The 8,597-nt window shown below is 38.4% G+C and overlaps 1 protein-coding gene across 9 annotated transcripts in view; it reads left to right on the forward strand.

Annotated features, from left to right (window-relative positions):
• Positions 1 to 8,597, forward strand: part of TCF12 (transcription factor 12) — a 402,065-nt gene that overhangs the window by 53,407 nt on the left and 340,061 nt on the right. The window lies entirely within an intron of this gene.

An 8,597-nucleotide genomic window follows, 5' to 3' on the forward strand; every position in this document is an offset into this window, starting at 1 on the left:
AATTAAGTAAAACTGCATGCAGTCATTCACCCTGGCCACCTTTGAGGCACTCAATTGCTGTATGTAGTCAGTTGTTAACCATATTGGATAGTACAGATAAAGAACATTTCCATCACTATAGAAAGTTCTCTTGGATTGATTTCTTAGGGCTGCCATAAGAAATTACCACAAACTTTATAATACAATAACAGAAACTTATTCCCGATAGTTTTGGAGGGCAGAGATTCATTATCAAAGTGTTGTCAGAGCCACACTCCTGAAAGTGCTAGGTGAACATCCTTCCTTGCCACTACCTGTGGTGGCACCCTGATGTTCCTTGGTTTGTGGTAGCATATGGTCAATCTCTGCCTTCCTTTTTACCTGGCCGTTCTCCCTGTGTGTCTGTCTCAAATTTCTCTCTTCTGTTTCTTACAAGGATACTATCACTGGCTTAGGGGCTAACCCTAAATGCAAGGTGATTGTCTTATGATCCTCAACTTAATTATGTCTGCAAAGATGATGTTCAAGATAAGGTCACAATCACAGATACTGGGTGTTAAGTTTTGGACTTTTTTTTTAAACTCACTACATTGGTGCTGTATAGTTTAAAATGGACATAAGAGACAAGCAGTTAAGATATCTGGACTTTATTTAGATCCTGATGCAAGCTAATAGATTATAAGACAAAAAGTTATATGATGATTTTACATTTGAACACTGGGTATTTATATTAGAGAATTTCTTTTAATTCTTTTAGGTGTAATAATGGTATCTATGTATTTAAAAAAAGCCCTTTTAGAGATAAAGCAGTCTGTATAGTTGAAATGAATTTATTTATTGGAGGTTCTTCAGAATAATAAAGGAATCAAGAAGTGGGTAGCGGTATAGATTAGGGACTGCAAACTGTAGCTCATTTAGCTTGCAGTCTGTTTTTGTAAATAAGTTTTATTTGAACGTAGCCATGACTCTTTTTTTTTTTTTTTTTTTTTTTTTTTTTGGCAGGCAAAGTGGACAGTGAGAGAGAGAGACACAGAGAGAAAAGTCTTCCTTTTCTGTTGGTTCACCCTCCAATGGACGCTGCGGCCAGTGTGCTGTGGCCTGCGCACTGCGCTGATCCGAAGCCAGGAGCCAGGTGCTTCTCCTGGTCTCCCATGCGGGTGTAGGGCCCAAGGACTTGGGCCATCCTCCACTGCCTTCCCGGGCCACAGCAGAGAGCTGGACAGGAAGAGGAGCGAATGGGACTAGGACCCGCTGTGCCGGCACCATAGGCAGAGGATTAGCTTATTGAGCTGCGGTGCCGGCCTGAATGTACCCATGACTGTTGAGTTACATAGGGCTTTTGCAGTACAGAGGCAGAGTGGAGTAGTTGGAATAGAAACAGAAGAGCCTTCAAAAACCTAAATATTTACTGTGTGACTCTTTACAAAAAAAATTTGACCCTTGGTACAAATGAAACAAGGAAGATCATGAATGGTAACAGTTAAAGGTCACTCCTATATTTGTTTAAAATTTTCCATATGTTAAAGTTTCTAAAAAATAATAGTTGGCTGTGATTTTAGAGAAAGGAAAAACTAAATGTAACAGGAAAGAAAAAGTCAAAGGAAAATCTGAAAGTGTTTTACTTTATAAAAAGTTCTTGGGGCTGGTGCTGTGGCGTAGTGGGTAAAGCCATGGAAAGCAGTGCCAACATCCCATATGGGCGCCAATTCATGTCCCGGCTCCTCCACTTCTGATCCAGCTCTCTCCTATGGCCTGGGAATGCAGTACAAGAGAGCCCAGGTCCTTGGGCCCCTGCACCCAGAGGAGAGACCCAACAGCCAGAGACCCACAGGAGGCTCCTTGCTCCTGGCTTTGGATCGGCATAACTTTGGCTGTTGTGGCCTTCTGGGAGTGAACCAGCAGATGGAGGACCTCTGTCTCTCTCTGCCTCTGCCTCTCTGTGACTCTACCTTTTAAATAAGTGAATAGATATTTTTTTTTTTTTTAAAGCACTCTTACTGGTAGTCTTTTATGCTTAAAGGTCAGAAATGAATATGCTAAGATACTAACATTTGTTAAATGTGGCTAGCTTGTACTATGTTCTATTTACTTGTATGCTAAAATCTTTTTAATTTTTAAAAGCTAAGTTCTATTATCTTACAAATCTAAGTTAAAATGTAAAAGCCCATTATATATTTCGGAATGTATTTGCAATATATAACAATGAATTCAAAGTAATTGTTAAAAAAAAGAAAATTATAAAAGAAAACATCAAACTTTATGTTAGAAAAATTGGGAAAGGACATAAGGGATTTACCACAGAAAGGTAACTGACAGAAGTGCATATGGCGCCAGCACCCTGGGTTCTAGTCCCGGTAGGGCGCCGGATTCTGTCCCTGTCGCTCCTCTTCCAATCCAGCTCTCTGCTGTGGCCCGGGAATGCAGAGGAGGATGACCCAAGTGCTTGGGCCCCTGCACCCGCATGGGAGACCAGGAGAAGCATCTGGCTTCGGATCAGCGCAGTGTGCCGGCCACGGTGCTGTGGCCACAGTGGCCATTGGGGGGTGAACCAACGGAAGGAAGACCTTTCTCTCTGTCTCTCTCTCACTGTCTAACTCTGCCTGTCAAAAACAAACAAACAAACAAACAAAACAAAACAAAAACCCCACAAGTTGCTAAGCCTTATCCCTAGAGTTTTTGATTATTGGGTTTGAGCTGGGGCAGAGAATCATAATTTGAATTTTTAACTAGTTCCCCTGTGACCTGATGCTGCTGGTCGAGGGACTACCCTTTTACAACTACTGTTCAACAATTAAAAAAAAAAGATAAATGTATATATCCAATATATAAGATCTTTTATGTACAAACAAGCTATTCCTATTTTGGTTTATGACCAGTTAAAAGTGCTTTAAAAATGTGCATTCAATTTATAGCATTTGAGACCTTAAGTCTTGTCTTTGTAACTTGACTGGCTTTGACACATAGGTACTTTCTACTGTTTTCCTGAATAAAACTGGGTTATTTGTACTATACTGAGTACCAGTGGTATTTATATAGATGAGATTAAGTAAAAATTGTGATAAGTGTAAGTAATATAGAGAAAAATTTCATTTTATATTTGTGTGATACCATAAATACGAAGTTAAACAGTTAAGACAGTACATTTGTAGGGAAACATGTTTGGTGAAATTGTTTTCAGAAACAAATGAGTGATAATACCGAAGTTCAGCATTGTGGTTACCTCTTCGGGGTATTTCAGTTCCCATGTTTGTCTTAGTAGCAGTAATCATACACTCATATATAATAGAAATAATTCTTTTCTTTTTGGAATTTAATAAAAATAGGTAAATTTTAAAGCAAAAATACTCTATTTTCTTCTTAGAAAAACTCTTAAAGAATAAAACTCTGATAGCCTCTTCAGTTGGGCCTCTCGAATATAGGAAGTATGGCTGTTATGACCGAGCATTTTAATTTTAATTAAAACTTACAAGTTATAAGTTTGTACCTAGGCTGGAAACTGATTGGACAGTACACCACCAGACATAGCTAATCTCCTGAGTTACTAATATGTTAATTCTTTTTCAGATTATCATGTTGGCTGATATTTTGCTTAGTTAGGTCATTGGTTTTTTTTATTATTTGCTTGGACTCCTGCTTGTGCTTGTTGTGTTTAATGGTAGCAGTTTGATTTATTATTTTATACTTTATATTCTTAAATTGAGTCTTTGAAATGAGAAGCAACTGGACTTAAGTTTATTGACAATACATTTGAAATTTTCATAGATTCATATGACATATAGAAATATGTCAAGAATTTTTTATTATTTTAGTTTTAATTTATTTGAAAGGCAAAGATAGAGACAGTGACATCCCTATCCACTGATTCACTTCCCAAATACTTGTAACACCCAGGACTGGGCCCAGGCTGGAGCCAGGATTCACAAGCTCAATCCAGGTCTCTTACACGGCTGGCAGAGATGCAACCACTGAACCATCACCAGCAGTCTCTCAGACTCTACACTGATAGGAAACTGGAACTGAGATGTAGAACTGGCAGTCAAATCTAGCTACTCTGATAAGGGATGTGGACATCTTTGTGTCTTAACTACTTAGCCAGACTCTTGTTCCTCTTTACTTTTCTATTGACCTTATTCAAAATATCTCTCCTGTTAACTTTTTTGAGCTTCCAAACAAAACTGTCTTATATAGCTTATACCTTGAGTCACTCAGTAAGTATTGTTTGCTTGTTTTGAGCCACGCATTCCTTAGAGATGGGGAATGACAGAGGAAATAGATCCTGAGTTATGAAGTGCTTATGAACTATGAGAAGCAACATTCTGTCATGAGCATATTTGGAAGTGTTTTTAGAAAGCAGAATGTACCTTAGAGAATCATATTGAATAGTTATATAATAGCTGGAGGAATAAGAGTAAGGAAGTACATGAATGGGAAGGGGCAAATAAAAAATGTTTATAGATTTCTACTTTATACAGCCGTTTTTTATTTTGTCACTTGATGATGTAGATTGTATATATTGGAATTCTTAGCAGTATTGTTCCTACCATCATCTAAATGTTGTAAAATCTTAATTCATGACTTCCATATGCATTCTGAAAATCTCTATTACTTTTATTCAGTTGTGGGGGCTTTGGTAACCTAGCAGATATTCTGTATAAGGTAACTGAAAATTGCCTGTTAACTGGAACAGTGAATTTGGGTCTGTGTTGTGGGTCCTTAATAAATTGATTTTATTTATTTATTTATTTTTTATTAGGCAGAGTTAGAGACAGAGAGAAAGGTCTTCCTTCTGTTGGTTCACCCCCGAAATCGGCACTGCGCTGATCCGAAGCCAGGAGCCAGGTGCTTCTTCCTGGTCTCCCACGCAGGTACAGGGGCCCAAGCACTTGGGCTACCCTCCACTGCCTTCCCGGGCCACAGCAGAGAGCTGGACTGGAAGAGGAGCAACTGGGACTAGAACACGGTTCCCATATGGGATGCCAATGCCGCAGGCGGAGGATTAACCAAGTGAGCTGCGGCGCCGGCCCCAATAAATTGAAATTTGAAACCCAGATCCACAGTAAATGTAGAATATTTCAGATTTCTATACTCATAATTTGGATATGTATCAGCTTTTGTTCAATTATGCTATACTTTTGTTTCATCATGAATCCTGCTTTCTTTTATAGTCAGTACCCACTTTTGTATTACTAGTTTGCTATATAAAATATTTTTGCTATGTATGTATAATTATGTTTTCATTTAATTTGTTTTCTACTTTGCCTACAACTCATATTTTCATATAGAATTGATAATGAGTAGTCAGATTTCTCTACTAATGATTCTCATGTCTTCTACTTAGGTGATGGTTATTGAATTTATTGATTTTAATTTTAATATACTAAGTTGTGATTCTGTAGTTTTTTTCTTTATTCTACGTGGATATCTTATTACAGTGCTGTTCTTTTCTAAATGCCTGGAACCTGCCATATAGTACTTAGAAAGTGCTTTTAGGGATTTAGGATTATCTGCATGTAGTTGATAATTGAAACCTTAAAATGATGTACCGTGGTGGGTATACAGAATGGAAATAGTTGAGAGCCTATAAAGTTGTTACAGTAAAAGCTCACTCAGGGCCAGCACCAAAGCTCACTTGGCTAATCCTCCACCTGCGGTGCTTGCTAATCCTCTGCCTGCGGTGCTGGCACCCTGCGTTCTAGTCCCGGTTGGGGCGCCGGATTCTGTCCCAGTTGCTCCTCTTCCAGTCCAGCTCTCTGCTGTGGCCTGGGAGTGCAGTGGAGATGGCCCAAGTGCTTGGGCCCTGCACCCGCATGGGAGACCAGGAAGAGGCACCTGGCTCCTGGCTTTGGTTTGGCACGGTACGCTAGCTGTAGCAGCCGTTTGGGGGGGTGAACCAACGGAAAGAAGACCTTCCTCACTAACTATGCCTGTCTAAGAAAAAAAAAACCACCTCAGTTTAAAAAAAAAGGGACACACTTAGACTATTCAGATAAAGATATATAACTCCCAGGGAATTCTATATGAAAAGAAGTTCAGTTCTTAAAGAATTTGTTTGTTTGTCCTTTAAGGGTCCTGTAGTGTCTGTTTATTTCTGCCTTTCTGTCTTTTCTCTCTTTTAATGTTTGTTTATTTATTTGAAAGACAGGGTTAACAGAGAAAGGGCAAGAGACAGAAAAACCTTCCAGCCACTAGTTTACTCCCCAAATGGCCACAACGGCCAACACTGGGCCAGGCTGAAGCTAGGAAACTGGAACTCTATCTGGTTCTCCCACGTTAGTAGCATGGGACCAACCACTTGGGCCATCCTCCCAAGGGCTTTCCCAGGTGCATTAGCAGGGAGCCAGATTGGAAGTGTAGCAGTTAGGACTTGAACCGAAACTCAGATGAGATTACTGGTGTTGGAGGTGGTGGCCAGCCCCCACCGCACAACAGTGCCAGCCTCTCCTGTTACCTTCTTGATTCAGGTTCCCCGGTGGATATCTGCTGTTTACTCCTGTTCCTTTTGCAGATGGATTTACTTGTTTGCCCAAATTTAAGACTTCTAGTTTAAGCACTATCTCTGTGTGTCAGCCTCTTGATTCCAATTCTTTTTAAATTTTTTTTAAGATTTATTTATTTATCTTGAAAGAGTTACAAAGAGAAAGGGAGAGACAGAGATCTTCCATCCACTGGTTCACTCCCCACATGGTCATTATGTCCAGGACGTATGTTTTCCCGTACTTAGCTACAGGTTTTATTGTTTAGAAGACAGACGTTTTGTGCCTTACAGTTATTTTGCTTTCCAAGGTTATTATACAGAATCTTAGTATCTGTGTTTTTCTTCTTAGTTATGAATTTCTGCTTTCCACATCAGCAGATTTTATCTTATGTAAGACCCTACCAAACTCACAGTTCTTCATTTTTCTGAGAAGTCTTAAAACAGTTTGTCCAAACCAGATCAATCCAGGATGACTTATTTTACTTAATAATTATTACCTCTTAAGTCTCTTGAATCTGGCACATTCCCCTCCATTTTTGTGACACTGATTGGTTTTTTATTTAAATTAGATCCTGCCATTTGTATATGTCTGTTTTTGGGGAGAGTAAAGATGTTTGTCTAATTGATTTTTATTGATGCATATTAACTTGTTCTTTTATAACTTTTAAAAAATTTTTTATTGTTTTAGATTTGTTTATTTGAAAGGCAGAGTGGCAGAGAGAGATGGAGAGAAGTCGAAGGGGGAGAAAGATCTCCCATCCACTGGTTCACACCCCAAAATGGCTGCAGTAGCCACATCTGGGCCAAATTGAAGGCAAGAGCCAGGAATTTCCATCCTGGTCTCCCATTTGAGTAGCAAGGGGCCGAGCACTTATGCCATTTTCTGCTGCCTTCCCAGGTGCATTAGCAGAAAGATGGATTGGAAGTAGAGAGGCGGGGACATGAACTGGTGCTCCTGTACCAGATGCCAATGTCACATGAAGCCAGTTAACCCACTGGGCCACAGCACTACCCTCCCATAAGCTTTTAAGTTAGCAGACAAATCTAGCTTAAATATAATCTCCTGCATTAATTTTTTGAGAGTATTAGTATGATAGTAATATTTAGTTAATGATTTTAGTTTTTTTTATTCAAGTCTAGAAAAGCTGAGTTTTTGTGAGTTATTCATTAATTTCTTGGTTTAGCATAAAGAGAGGAAATCTAGATTGAGTCCACAAATACTGTTATCTCTAGTGTGTGATGTTCTAATTGAGTGTAAATTCAAGTATTTAAGAAAAAATTATATGAGATGGATATAATCCTCAATCATTTGTATACATTAGCTTGTATTAATAAAATCATTCACTTTAGGAAGTCAAAAGGTCAAATCTTGAAATTTACATCCCTGCCAATTCTAGTTTGGGGAAATTCATGTTTGTTAGTGCAAAATACTTCAGTGATTATTTGAGAAAATAGATTCCTGAGCAGATTCCTGAGAACGACATTTTTGTTTATTACGTACTTGAATTCCTTACCTGTTACTTTTAATTGTAGTTGGGAAAGTGCTGATGATAGTCTCTGTGACCCTAGACCTTGAAGTAAAGGTAACTATCTACAGACTGCTGAAGCATGGCAGTGAGTGGATGTATGTATATAAAAAACACAGTGTGAATCTTAAAGCTTACAGTTCTGCAAATTCTATTGGTAAATTATAGTTGTAGAACTTGACTTTGTGAGAAAAACAGGTTTGGGAGAATAAAGTTGGAAACAAACATAAGTCCTTATTATTTTTTTTGCTTATTAATTCAAAACTGTAAAAAAACTAAAAGATCTTACACACTTTGAATTAGATGATCTTCTTGCAGTTAATTTCTGTTTAATGACCTTTATAATTGAAAAAATCCCAACACTCCTTCCCCTAGAATTTCAGCAGGGTGGTTAGATTCCTTTGACCGATGTATGGTTTTAGTACATTATCTTTATTCAGGTGGCTACTACTTTTCTCATTTAGGATTCAAGAATATTTGATGCTGACTTTTTCCAATTATGGATTCAGAGACAGACTTGAATGTGTGATGTGAGCAAACTGGATAATCTGCTCTTACTAAGTGATTTTTTTTTTTAACATTTTAAGCTTTTATTCAGCGCGAAAGATGCATAGGAG

This window comes from Oryctolagus cuniculus, chromosome 12 (genome assembly GCF_964237555.1).
Source record: "Oryctolagus cuniculus chromosome 12, mOryCun1.1, whole genome shotgun sequence".
NCBI classification, from domain to species: domain Eukaryota; kingdom Metazoa; phylum Chordata; class Mammalia; order Lagomorpha; family Leporidae; genus Oryctolagus; species Oryctolagus cuniculus.